At 54.4% G+C, this 13,679-nt stretch overlaps 1 protein-coding gene across 2 annotated transcripts in view; it reads right to left on the bottom strand.

Annotated features, from left to right (window-relative positions):
• Nucleotides 1-13,679, bottom strand: part of NSD1 (nuclear receptor binding SET domain protein 1) — a 1,891,114-nt gene that overhangs the window by 1,829,373 nt on the left and 48,062 nt on the right. Inside the window, exon 1 of one of the 2 annotated variants that reach the window (XM_069651498.1) lies at nucleotides 8,471-8,843. The exons of the other annotated variant lie outside the window; for it this stretch is intronic. The gene's annotated coding sequence lies outside the window, so the exon portion shown is untranslated. Of the gene's footprint in view, nucleotides 1-8,470; nucleotides 8,844-13,679 lie in introns of those variants that run through there. 2 annotated transcript variants of the gene reach the window in all.

Here is a 13,679-nt window from a genome sequence, read left to right as displayed (position 1 = left end):
AATACAAAAACTCAACATTAAGCAACTCTTACCTCCTCACCAGGCTCACCTTAGGAGAACAGGTTGCGCAGCACTGCTTGGCCGACCCTGTACTCCTCCCTGGAGTCCCGATCGACGCAGTAGAATCTTGTGAAGGTGTGCGTCGACCTCCACGTCGCAGCCCTGCAGATGTCCAGCAGGGACACACCAGACAGGTACGCCGTGGTAGCAGCAATCGCTCTGGTCGAATGGGCTCTCGGACGGCCAGGCAGCTGTCGCATGATGCAGCCGGAGAGCCATCTGGAAATAGAAGTCTTCGAGAGAGCCTATCCTTGATTCACAGTCCCAAAGTTCACAAACAGCTGTGACGTCTTCCGAAAACTCTTCGTGCGGTCCACGTAGAACTTCAGTGCTCTAGCTGCATCCAGCGAGTGCAGAGTCCTCTCGGCCGGCAACGAAGGCGACGGGAAGAAAACTGGCAACACCAAGGGCTTGTTGAGGCGGAAGTCCGACGGCACCTTGGGCATAAAGGATGGGTGTGTCCTCAGCACCACCCTCGTGTCATGAAAAGTCAAGTATGGAGGCTTGCAAGATAGGGCCTGGATCTCTCCCACTCGTCGTATGGAGGTGATGGCCACGAGGAAAGCTGTCTTCCATGACAAGAACTTCAAAGGCGCCGAATGCATAGGCTCGAATGGGGCCCCCCATGAGCTTGGTCAGCACCACATTAAGCTTCCACGCCGGGGCAGGAGCCTTCACCGGCGGGAATGATCGGAATAGCCCCTTCATGAATTCTTTCACCAGGCGATGAGACCACAAGGACGCCCGTCCCGTCGTCCTGGTATATCGGGAGATTGCAGCCAGATGTATTTTGATGGAGGCGTGAGCCAGTCCAGCTTTGGCCAGCGACAGTAGGTACGGCAGTACTTGAGGGGCCGTAATCCGCAGAGGGTTAATCTTCTGTGCACGGCACCAGACAGAGAACCTCTTCCATTTATGTCCGTAGCACTTGAGAGTTGAGGACGCCCTGGCCTTTGCAAGAACCTCTCTGCAGTCGGCCGGGATGACGTACCCTCCAAACTCTAGTGCTGCAGGAGCCAGGCCTGCAAGTTCAGCAACTCCGGGTTGTGGTGAAGAATGGCACCTCCTTCTCTGGAGAGAAGGTCTGCGTCCATCGGCAGCTTGACTGTTGGGGACGTTGACAAGTCCAGAAGGTCCGGGAACCATATCTGTCTTGGCCACGCCGGTGCGACGAGGATCATCCTGCACCGGGACCTCTTGAGCTGGTTGATGAGCCGGAGCAGCAACGGCAGCGGAGGGAACGCATAAAGAAATAGGCTGTCCCAGGGGAACGAGAAAGCATCGCCCATGCTCCTCGGCTGGGGGAACCTGCTGGCGAACCTCTGGCACTTGGAATTCGTCGCCGTTGCGAAGAGATCGATTTGGGTTTCGCCCCATCGTCCGAAGAGTCGAAACACTTGATCCTGGCGTAGTTCCCACTCGTGGCACGAGCGCAGCAACCTGCTGAGTGAGTCGGCGATCGTGTTTTTTATTCCTGCCAAATGAAGAGGCACCAGAAACAACCCTTGGGCGACGACCCAATGCCACAGATCTTGGGCTTCCTTGGATAGGGCCGGGGACCTGGTTCCGCCCTGCTTCCGGATGTAGAACATCGTGGTGGTGTTGTCGGTGAAGATCCTCACCACCTTGCCCTTGAGGGACGGAAGAAAGGACCTGAGGGCCCAGAACACCGCGCGGAGCTAAAAGATGTTGATCTGGAGAGACTTCTCCTGCGGGAGCCAAGGGCCTCTCGTGTGAAGATCTCCGGAGTGTGCTCCCCAACCTTCCAGGGAGGCGTCCGTCGTCACCGTCACCTGGTGAGCTGGGGTCTGAAAGTCTGTGCCCGCCGACAGATGGGAGCGGGTACCCCACCACCGGATCGCCTGACGGAACGTCTCGTTGAGAGGGATCCTGTCCTCGAAGCTGCCCGTCGACTGGATCCAGCGGGCGTCGAGGAACTCCTGTAAGGGTCTCATCCGAAGCCTGTAAATGCAGGAGGACATCATCCCGAGGAGGGACTTGATAGATCTTACCCTGGCCATGTCCGTGGCCAGCAGACGCTGCACCTTGCCCAGAATGGTCCTAGTCCTTTCCTCCGACGGCGAGGCCAGCCACGCCACTGTGTCGAGCTTGGCTCCCAGAAACAGGGCGACTTGTGATGGAACCAGGTGGGATTTTGGAAAGTTGATGGAGAATCCCAGGTCCGTGAGCAGCTGGACGGTCTTCGCAGTGTGCTCCACGGCGAGTTCCCTTGTCCTTGCTCGGATGAGCCAGTCGTCCAGGTAGGGGTAGACGTGGATCCCCTGTAGGCGCAGCCGCGCCGCCACCGGTGCGAGGCACTTGGTGAACACCCTGGGTGCCGACTTCAATCTGAACGGGAGGGCCTTGAACTGGTAGTGCCGCCCTTGGACCACGAACCTGAGGAACTTTCGGTGTCTTTTTAGAATGGGGATGTGGAAGTACGCATCCTCCAAGTCCACCGACGACAGGAAATCGCCCTCCTCCAGCTGTCCCAGCACATGCTGGAGGGTGACCATACAGAACTTCTGTGCCTTGATGTACTTGTTCAGCCGTCGTAGGTCCAGGATGGGGCGCCATCCTCCTGTCTTCTTTTTTACGAGGAAGTACCTTGAGTAAACTCCGGAGTCCTGAAGCCTCTTTGGGACGAGCTCGATGGCACCCTTCTTGAGCATCGCCCTTACTTCCAACAGTAGTTGAGGGACCTGATTTTCCTTCCTAGCCACGGGTGGAACGCGAGGGCACTTCTTCTGAAACTCGAGGGCGTGCCCTTGGGCCAGGGTGTCCAGCACCCAAAGGTCGGTGGAGATGGACTCTCACACGCTGACGATCCTCGCCAGCCGGCCTCCCACCGGGGTGCTTCGGCAGGGCCCCGACCCCACGGTCGGTTCAATTTTGTTTGGAGGCCGCCTTGCCTCCTTGACCTCCTTGTCGATGACGACGGGCACCACCTGACTTGCCACGTCCCCTGTAGGCTTCCTGGGACGAAGATCTTGCCGCTTGGCGGTAAGTGGAGGAGCCACTGCCGGATCCCTTGGAGGCACCTTGTCTGCCTCCGGAGCTCCGAAAGGACGGCCGTCGTTGTTGGAGCACTCCCAGTGCCCGGGCAGTCTCTGTGTCTGTCTTGATGGCCTCAAGGGACTCATCAACCGCCTTCCCAAAAAGGTTGTTCCCGTCGAAGGGCATGTCCAAAACCATGGTTTGTACATCCTGGCGGAAATCCGTGGCCTTGAGGCATCCTCGTCGTCTCAAGCAATCGCTGTTGCCCAACTGAGGGAAACCGGTGTCGGCGATGTCCGTTGCCACCGTGATGGCGTGGCCCGAAACAATCTCACCCTCCTGTAGGATTTCAAGGGCCTCAGCCCTTTTGGCGTCCGGAAGGAAGTCTAACAGAGGGGCGATTTTGAACCACAACTCCCTGTCGTAGCGGGCTACGATAGCCAGGGCGTTGGCCGCCTTGACAGTCATCGCTGCGGATGAGATGATCCGTCGTCCCATCGTGTCCAACTTCCTGCCCTCGCCGTCCGGCGGGGAAGTTGATGTCGAGGCCAATGCCCCCCCAGTTTTCTTCTTTGCCGCCGCCGAGACGACCGAATCCGGGGTAGGTTGTGCCCGAAGGCACAAAGGGGCAGCGTCGGGGACCCGGTACTTCTTCTCGTACTGGTCCCTCTTTGCCGGCGCCGTGGCAGGGTTCTTGAGGAGAGCGAACCCCTCATCCCAGATGTCATCAAGAAGCGGTATGGCGAGGACCGTCTTCCTTTTAGCCTCGCGCCGTTGGTAAAGGAACCCTTCTTTCTTCTTTTCTTCTGGGCAGAGCTGAAAAAGCTTGGATGCCCTGGAAATCATGGCATGAAAGGATCCAATCTCGTCGGGCAGGGACGTCCGAGCAGGGGGCGACGGGGTACACGTCCCGTCGTCATCCCCATCGTCATCTGTACCTGTCGTAGCCGTGTCCGTGCCTGTATCATCCCCGTGGGTAGTAGACCGGGGGAAGGCAGAGCAGGCCGCAGAGGTGGGAGAGGTGGCGTCGGATGCGTCCTCCTCCTCTTATGCGGTGGACTCTCCGAAGGTCCTGGCTCCGGTTCCCCCGTCGGGTCTGGCTCAGGTTCCTCCGTCGGGGAAGGGGCAACCTTGTCCTTATCTCCGAGCATAAGGACTGAATCGCTGACAAAATGGCAGCCGAGGTGTCCTGCGGCGCCGGAAACGACGGGCGCGAGGGCTCTTGAGCAGCCTTGTCGGCGACACCATCGCTCTCGTCGGGATCCCTCCTGATGGGCTGGGCCTCTTCCACGACTTCGATGAGCTCTTCTTCAGAGGTCGTGTCCGTATCCACGATGGCCACCAGCCCCTCCCCCACCTTTTCCAACGAGGACTTTGTGGGGGTCTTCTCAATGGGCCTGAAAGACGACTCCCTCCGCGGTGGCAGGGAGACTCTTGGTCCTGAGGGCGCCTCCACTGGTGTAGCCTCCACAGGCTGAGCCAGGGCCGCGGCGACATCCTCAATCGAGGTCTTAGCAGGATGAATTAAGGCCATTGCCACCTTCTGGACGCCTGGGGCCTTCACCTTGGGGGGAGGGTCCGAGCCTCGCTCCCCCTCTGCCGGAATCTTCGAGATCGACCGGGGCCTCTCCAGAAGCTTTGCCGGGTTCTCGGACTTCCTCTTACCCGAGCCAGAGCGTTGGCTCGTGGTTGATGGCGCCGGGAAGGATGCGCCCTGCCTGGCAGCCAAGGAGCCCGACCGTTCGGCGCTCCCGGTGCCCGCGGACTCGCGGTGCTTAGCCTTTTGTTGGGCCCCCGTCGCTGGGGCACCCTCACAGGACTTAGAAGACCGCTCAGACTTCTTTTTCTTCTTCTCGCCTGACGGGCTCTTCCCTTCCAGCCAGTTGGCGAGACGGAGATGGCGATCCTTCATGGTCCGCTCCGACATGTTCCCACAAAACGCACAGTCCTTCTCCTTGTGCGTCTTGTCCTCATGGAGACAGTAGAGGCATAACGAATGCTCGTCCTCCTTGAAAACATTCTGAAGCTGGCATCCAGGGCAGATCCTGAACAGCTTCCCGGGCGTCGAGCTTCCTTTCTCCTGGGCCATGTCCGGGGTAGGCCTCAGAACTTCTGGAATCCTCCAAAAGCGTAACTAGACGAAATCTTCACCCTTGAGGGGCGTAGAAAACTCTGAAATGGATCCGTTGATCGGATGTAGAAACGGTGGAGCTTGAAGCTCTATTTAACCAAAAAATGAGAACAATCTCCTGAAAAAGCGCAAAAACGCAGCAAAAGCTCGAGAGCTACAGCACGAGGACTCCCAACAGTTGAATGTGCGGGAAAAATCTGAGGATGGCTGCCGGAGGCGGGGCTTAGGGAGAGGGCGGTCATTGGCTGGGGGCAGTATGACCCAGAGACCAGTGATTGGTTACTACTAAGAAAGACAGATCAGAAACGAAACTGATACTGATTTTTTTTCTATACCGAGGATTCCCGGCCTGACGACGGGGAATATTCCTGAGCATATGAATCCATGCCATACCCCATGCTGGAGAAAGTGCTCCACAAACTACAAGACATTGGGGGTACGGTTGCAGTATGAGAAGTGCTTTATTAGAGCCAAGGAAGTGGAGTATCTATGATATACCATATCCTGAGATGGCATCAGTCCAAAGAAAAACGTACTGCAAGCCATAGTGAAGGCTCTGGCACCAACCAACAAGGAGGAATTGAAGGTCCTTCTTGAAACTAGCAGAATACTACGCCAAGTTTGTGCCCAGGTTTTCAGAAATGACAGCACCCCTGAGAGAACTGTTAAAGAAAGGGGTGGAATGTGTGACATCTGGCCCAAAAGGGCAAGCTCAAGGAAGTGAAAGAGCGAATAATAGAGGCACCATGTATTCGACCTTTTAAATCCCACTGGAAAACGTTAATCACGACAGACTCCAGCGCATTTGGTCTAGGTGCGACACTCACCCAGAAGCAGGGCGACGTGGCACATGTGGTAGGTACCCTTTGCCTCAAAGGCATAGTCAGAGGTGGAAACGATTGAAAAAGAAATGTTAGCGTGTGCCTGGGCAGTTCAATACTTCCAGACATATTTGTGGGGCACCAAATTCACGCTCCTCACCAATCACAAGCCACTTACACAAATGCTGAGCCTGGGTGGGACATAAAACATCCACTCCCAGATTAGCAGGCATAGCGTCCAAACTGCAGGAATACATGTGCAACATCGGACACATACCAGGGTGTTAAGAATGCACAGGCCAACTGCATGTCGAGACTGCCAGGATCAGGCAGATCAAGGTCAACGTTTTTGAAATATGAATGTGTAGTAGCATCGATTGGGGACATGAACAGCAAGACATACATGGAAATGGGTGAGAACCTCTGGAGAGGAGAGCAGGAAATGAAAGATAACAGACTGTGTAAGGAAAGGGTAGTCCAATGAGAGGAACGTTCCGTAGGGGCTTAATCCATTCTGGAAGGTAGGAGACGAGATATATGAAGCGGATGGCTTACATTTGAGAGGAGATCAAGTCATTCCATCAGCGGGAATAAGAAAAGTAATCCTGTGCAGAGCTCATTCAGGACACCTCGAATGCAGCATGGCATGACGCTGTGTCAGGGATGAAAATTAGTGGCCGTGAAGGGATCACGACATCTGCATGATGATGGAGCAGTGCCATGAATGCTTAAATAGTGACAAGCTCCTAAAGGTACGACATGCACCAATGATCACGACCAAGATCCCAGAGGGAGTGTGGCACAAGTTGGGATAGTCTTCATAGGCCCGTTAGAAGCCATGGAGCTGGAGCGCAGTTACGGAATAGTGATGGATGACTAATTGTCCAAATAGGTGGGAGCTGAATTTGAATCATACACTACCACAGTTACGGTTATTGAGGTACTCACTGCCATTTTCCAAAGGGCAGGATTGCCCAAACAGATTGTCACAGACAATGATGTCTAGTTGGTATCCTGGTAAATGGAGAAATTCTTGATGGGAAACATCATCAAGCAGATCAAAGCTTCCCTATATCACCCCCAAGCCAATGGATTGGTTGAGGGGACCAACAGATTTATCAAAAGCTGTGCTGCAACTGGCCAGGGCCTCAGGCATGGATCCGTATAAATGGTTAAGGAGGCCAATGCTGCCCATCACCTCACTCCCAACTGGACAATAAATGTATCACCATTCCACATGTTGCGGGGAAGAAGGGCTGCGTCCACACTGGTGCCTCCCTGGCTAAACAGAGTAAAGGAAGATGAGAGAGTGGACATGGAAGAGGTTGTATAGAGAATCAAGATAAACGACCATGAAGAGCAGAAGTGATGAGAGGAGAGCTGGCCAAAGAACAGAAGTGCAAGTGCAAGATATAGTCAAAATGTGCCTGCCCCACAAGGATCAAATCACTGGTTCTAGGATCAGCAGGCTGATTCGAGTGGTGCAGAAAGGATCGAATCACATATGCAACCAAGATGGCAAAAGTTGGAACATGGAAAGAGTTGCCATACCAAAGGACATCCGAGGGGGTCACGGGAACCCCGTTTGAGAGAACCCAATGGGCAGGAAAATGACAATGCCTTTACACCAGATGCCTGAGACAAGGAACTTGCAAGAGAATATACCCAGGAAGTTGAAGAGCACATATTCAGCATGCAAGGAGAATCAACGTGAGCGGAGCAGCGACGACATGGTGTAAGCAGAAGAACATCAACTGCAGGGTCATTGGTCAGAGAGGTTAATGAGGGTCGCCCGCACCGAGAGAAGCGCAGACCAACTAAGTATGAACAATATGTGATTGAATGGGACAAGGATGCTCAGCAAAACAAGGTATGTGGAGAGAGTCTCACGAGACTCAGTTTGGGGGGGGGGGACAAGAGCGCGCGTCGAAGAGAAAGGAGCTCAGCCAGAGCAGCAGGGCCTGCCAGCGCACCTTAAGAGAGACTTTTGCAGGACTTCCCATTGAAGAGTGACTTCCTTTTAAAAGGCACTGCACTGAACTTCTTGAACAGTGAAGCAACGGTTCTCTGTAAATAGTTGTCCTTGCATAATAAACCTCAATGCAACTTTAATATCCTGCGTGCTGTCATCATTTGTACTACAAGGATGTGCCATTGCTGTGTGTCATGTGGTAATTGAATTACGACTGGAAAGGAGAGGTTTTGTCGTTTTGAACTGGGTGATGGTGAAATGTGACAGGCATTGCACACGAACCTATTGCAATAGTGGACATGAACGTAGGACTACACGTGAACATTGACGTATGTAACCTTGCATTACCCACCCGGACCGAAAAACGCATGTACCGCCCACAACTGTAAGACCTTATTAAGAAAAATGCCCATTAATTCACGAGGCCGCGTCACTCGGCACAGATAAACCTTTCGCTGCAGAAAATCAATCACACTGTGTTCCTCTCACCTGACGCGAACACAGTGCCGCAGTCTTGCGCACGGGGACCTCACGCGAGACCAACAACTCTGCGTCGCTGCTCGCGTTCTGCTGTCACGAATCTCATGCTGCAATGCATTTGAGTCCCACTCGCAAGATATTCAGAACAGTGCGGCTTAGACTACAGCTCTACGAAGGCCCTCACGCTGCCTTGCAGCGACGCCTAGTGTCAGCCTGCACAATATTATCGTTGATGATACTCGTCCGGTTGTTGCATGAGCGTGTCCTTTTACGTTGCTCCCTACCCTTGAACTTCTGCCAAAACGTTTTGCCTTGTGCTACTGCCGTCACGGAAGTATCCTCTAGCAAGTTTCTATTCACTTCGTTTAGGGCACCCTTCGTATCTCGCCTGTCTCCTGAAGGCTCTTTGCATGGCCTGTCTCGGGCTCTAGGCCCAGCCCTCGCTTAGGTCCTGTCAAAGTTCACACGAGCACAGATGGAGGAGAGGGGGACGGCATTTTTAGGCCAATGCGCGTCTCTCCTACAGCTTTCCACAAAGTACAACCAATCGGACGCCTACGTCTCCTAGTTCGACCAATGAACGGCTGCAGTGACAAGACCAATAAAAACGCCAAACGACGACTGCTCATAAGTGACAAATGAGAGAAGTGGACAGCCGCACCGCGGGGCTGGCTCGTTTCATTTCCCGTCGTCGAGCTCGCACAGCCGCCCCCTTCCCTTTCATTGTTATAGCGCCCAAGCGTTTCTCACGATCGTCGGATTTACTGAAGTCTCACTGTCAAAACTGCTTACAAAGGACTGGCTGTGTATGGGCACTACACGTTTTAGCACGACCATACGTGACCCACCCAGCCCTGCTTTGTACAATAGACGTGTTTCCTTGGCCAGGCGTTGCCTTATCAGTGCCAACCTAGTTAATCTAATGAAAGTAGAAGACCACTGTTGTGGCCTGAATGGATGACAGGACGCAGTAGGGTTTCTGACAGTCTTTATTGACTGAGAACAAGGGAGAATGTCTTAAGGCGGACTGGTGGCGCAGGGCGCTTACTCACTGTTAAACTGACCAGGTCCTGTGCTTCCCCAGTTACTTCACTGTGGAAGGGTTGTGCTCACCGGTGGCACGCCGTAAACTCATAGGGCCCCCATGAAGCCTCCAGTGGCTGTGGCGTTATGCCCTATGAGCTGTAGTGATGGTTCTGGAGTTGATTCTCCTTTTTGTGTGATCAGGAGCAGCGCTCCTGTACGACCGCTCTAGCTGGCAGGGCGCCAACTCTCAAGCGGGAACGTTTTCCTGCGGAGCGTGGGCTCGTGAGATCCCGTGTATTGAGATCTCGCGAGAACACGCTCCCGCAATCACGTGATGTCCCCACACACCTCCTCTGCTGGGAAAAAGGAATGGGAGGTCACTCCATGATGAAGTCCGCATATTTCCCGGGCTTCCTTCTCTCTCTCTGGGGCCTGCCAGGATCCGGGTATGCAGCGGGATCGATGAAGTGTCCTTGGGAGGGTGCTGGTGAATCGGGATCTCTTTGTCCAGCTCCTTGCTGTGATCCCCTGGGTGTGGTTGGGAAAAGGGAGCTTGCGAAGTCGTTGCGATGTTGCGGCTCTATGATGTCTCCACTCGGGAGATGATGGTTCTCGTATGGCTCTTGGCAGACCTGATCTCCTCCAGTGTCTCCAGGGGAGTGTACAGTATCATCTTTCCTGCGGTACATGGCTACCCTCTCTAGATTCCATCTCCTGCCATCGCTGGTGCGGATGTGGTTTGTCCCTCTCTCCATGACTTCTATGGGACTGCTGTATCTGGAACCTGTGGTGGTGTCCTTGTGGGGAAGTCGTATCTTCACCAGATCCCCTTTGTTGACTTGTGTGTGTCGAGCGGCTCGGCGCAAGTCCCCCTGTGCTTTCATTGCTTCTTTGTTGCGCTGCATACGGCACGTTATGTCAGCCATGTCGACGTCTTCGTCGGCCCTCACTTGCTGAAGCCATGGTGGTACCAGTGAGGATGCCGCCCTTCTCCCCCTCAGCAGATGGAACGGAGAAACACTTGTGACGGCGTTGGGGGTGAGACGGTGAGCCGCTACGGCTTCTTTGACCGTCTTGTATGGGTCTAGGCCCGAGGCGTGGGCCAGTTGCAGCGCCCCTTTGATGAAGCGGTTGGCCCGCTCAACTAGGCCATTTGCCTGTGGGTGGTATAGACTTGCTTTCCGCTGTTTGATGTTGTTAAGCTTGAGAAATTTTTCCATTTCCCTGGATACTAGTTGGACTCCGTTGTCCGTGACGAGTTCTTCGGGCAGGCCCTCCCGCTGAAATATGGCGGTGAGAGTTTCAATGACTGTTCCCGTAGTGATGTCCGGGGTGAAGTCAGCTTCCACCCATTTGGAAAAGTAGTCGACCAAGACTATCCCGTATCTGTGCTCAGGGGGCATGTTGTCCAGCGGCCCTATGAAATCCAGCCCCAGTTTTTGCCACACCCCTTTGGGGACTTCGGTGGGCAGCATGGGGGCTTGCCTCACGGCTAGGCGCTTGTCGCTTTTGGAGCATTCGTGGCACCTATCGACCATCTGCCGAACGTCCTGGTCCATACCTGGCCACCAGTATGCGTCGCGTATCCTTCTTCTGGTCATGTTGCACCCTAAGTGGCCCGAGTGTGCTCTGCACAGTATGACTTTACGTATTCCGCTGGGTGGGATGATTTGATCACCTCTGAGAATGAGACCGTTCATGGCGGTAATTTCCTCATTCACCTTCCAGTAGGGACGAAGGCCTTCAGGGATCGCTCTCTCGTTGGGCCATCCATTTCGAACCCAGGTGCTTACGTGCCTTAGAGCGAAGTCCTGCTCGAACTCTTCTTGCCAGTGGTGCTCGCTCATTTCCATGTACTCGACGTTCCTCAGGTCGCCGATGGACGCAACGACACATTCGTCTTCCAGGAATGTGGTGCCGGGGGCGCTTTGGTTGAGGAGCCTGGACATGCAGTCCGCTTGTGCGTTTTTCCAGCCCGCAATGTGTTGTATCTCGTAGGTATACTCTTGGAGCTTCGCGGCGATCCTGGCCAGTCTGGGGGTGGCCGTCTTGGTGCCGCCCGGGCTCAGCATGTGGATTAGCGGCTTGTGATCGGTGATCAACTTGAATCTTGTCCCCCATACGTATGATCTGAAGTAGTCGACGGCCCAAGCGCATGCCAACATCTCTTTCTCTACCGTAGAGTAATTCTTCTCGGATGAGGATAATGCCTTGGATGCAAACGCCACAATGTTCTCTGTGTCGCCCTTTTTCTGGGTCAAGGTGCCCCCTAGGCCGTATGCGCTGGCGTCAGTGGTGATGTAGGTGTCCCATTCAGGGTTGTATGGTTTAAGACACGGCGCGTGTAGAATCCTATTCTTGATTTCGCCGAAAGCCTCATCTTGTTCTGGGCCCCAAGAGTACGCTGCCCCCTTCTTCAGAAGCTCCCTCATGGGAGACGTGGTCTCAGAGAACTTGGGGACGAATTTGGCATAGTACTCAGCTAGGCCTAAGAATGAGCGCAGTTCCTCTTTAGACATCGGCGCCGGCGCCTCAGTAATGGCCTCCATGAGGTTCCTTTTGGGGCTCACCCCATCACTCGAGATGCAGTACCCAAGATACTCTACTTTGTTCACCCCGAAGACACACTTTTCATGGCGTAGGTGAATGCCTTCCTCCTGAAGTCTGCTTAGGACTGACTTGAGCGCCTTGTCATGGGTCTCGCTGTCCTTGGCGTATACCAGAATGTCGTCTTGGAAGAGTGAGACATTGGTGAGGCCTTTCAATAGGGAGTTCATCATCCTCTGGAATGCGGATGCTGCGGACGATAGCCCGAAAGGCATGCGGGTGTATTGGAAGGTGCCGAAAGGAGTGATGAACGCCGTCAGGGGGCGGGAGGACTTGTGTAGGGGAATCTGGTGATAGGCATCACGCATGTCCAGCTTCGAGAAAATGGCCGCCTCTTTCATCATGAGGACGATCTCATTGATGCTGGGGAGCGGGAAGCTATCCGTGATCACCTCCAAGTTCAGGCTTCTCAGGTCGATGCAGATCCTGAGGTCTTTGCTGGACTTCTTCTTAACTAGTACCACCGGACTCAGCCATTGCGAGGATTCCACGGTTTCAATGGTTCCTTCCTCGACCATCTTCCTCAGGTGAGCGTCCAAAGCTGGTCTTGCGGTGGCAGGTACCGCCCTTACTTTGTGCTTGACTGGGGTGGCGTTGGGTTTCAGTCGAATTTTGTGTACGAAGTTTCTCACTTTTCCCGGTCTCTCGGAGAACAGGTTTGGAAAGATCTCCTTATAGTTTTGCGCTGCTCCTGACGAGATCATGAGCACCTGTTCCGGAGTGCTGGGATCTAGTTTCATGCTGAGTTTGTGTTGGTCATCCCACCCCAGCACGGCTGGACCTTTGGGGGAAAAATACACCTTTGTGGTGGTAGACCTCCCCTTGAAATCGATGCGGGCCTTGATGTAGCCCAACAGGTCGACCGTTGCCCCTCGAAACACGGTGGGTTTTTGCCTGGTGGATCTAATCTCCACTCTTTCTTGTCCCATCATCTCCTTGTACGTGTCGATGGGCAGAATGGTGAGGTCGGATCCCGAATCAGCCATGACGCACGTTTCCATTCCGTCCACTTTAATGGTGCAGTGGGGCTGTTCTCTCCTGGCATGGGGGGCATTGACCATGACAACCATGGGTCTGTCCAGCAGTTCATCCTCATCGGTGGAGGTGCAGTCACCGTCGACACGGGACACGGTTTTCTCCCGCCACATGCATGCTGGAGCCACGTGGCCAATGCGTCCGCACTTGGAGCATTCTTTATTCCTGGCGGGACAGTCGCGGTCGTTCGCCATGTGCTTGAGACTGGCGCATCTGTAGCATTTCGGTGCCTCCTTTTTCCTGGGACTTTTGTCCTTGGGGCCGTCGCGGGATTGCTTGTCTCTGCGACCTCTCCATTGTAGCGCCGCCATTTCGGGCACAGGCAGGTGACTTCCCGCCTCCTTGCGTCTGCTGGAGGTTTCTTCCTCCGCCCTGGCAATCTGGATGGCTTTATCGAGGGTGACCTCCTTCTCCTGGATGAATTTGTCCTGCACTTTCCTAGAGTTGGTGTGGACGACGAGCATGTCGCAGATGACCTGTTCTGCATTTTCTCCGAAGGCGCACAGAGAAGCGAGTTCCCTCATCCTGGTGATGTAGTGATCCACGGTTT

This window comes from Ambystoma mexicanum, chromosome 3p (assembly GCF_040938575.1).
Source record: "Ambystoma mexicanum isolate Mex_15411 chromosome 3p, UKY_AmexF1_1, whole genome shotgun sequence".
Lineage (NCBI taxonomy): Eukaryota > Metazoa > Chordata > Amphibia > Caudata > Ambystomatidae > Ambystoma > Ambystoma mexicanum.
Note: the sequence above shows the minus strand (reverse complement) of the source record. Positions and strands in the feature narration are given on the sequence as shown.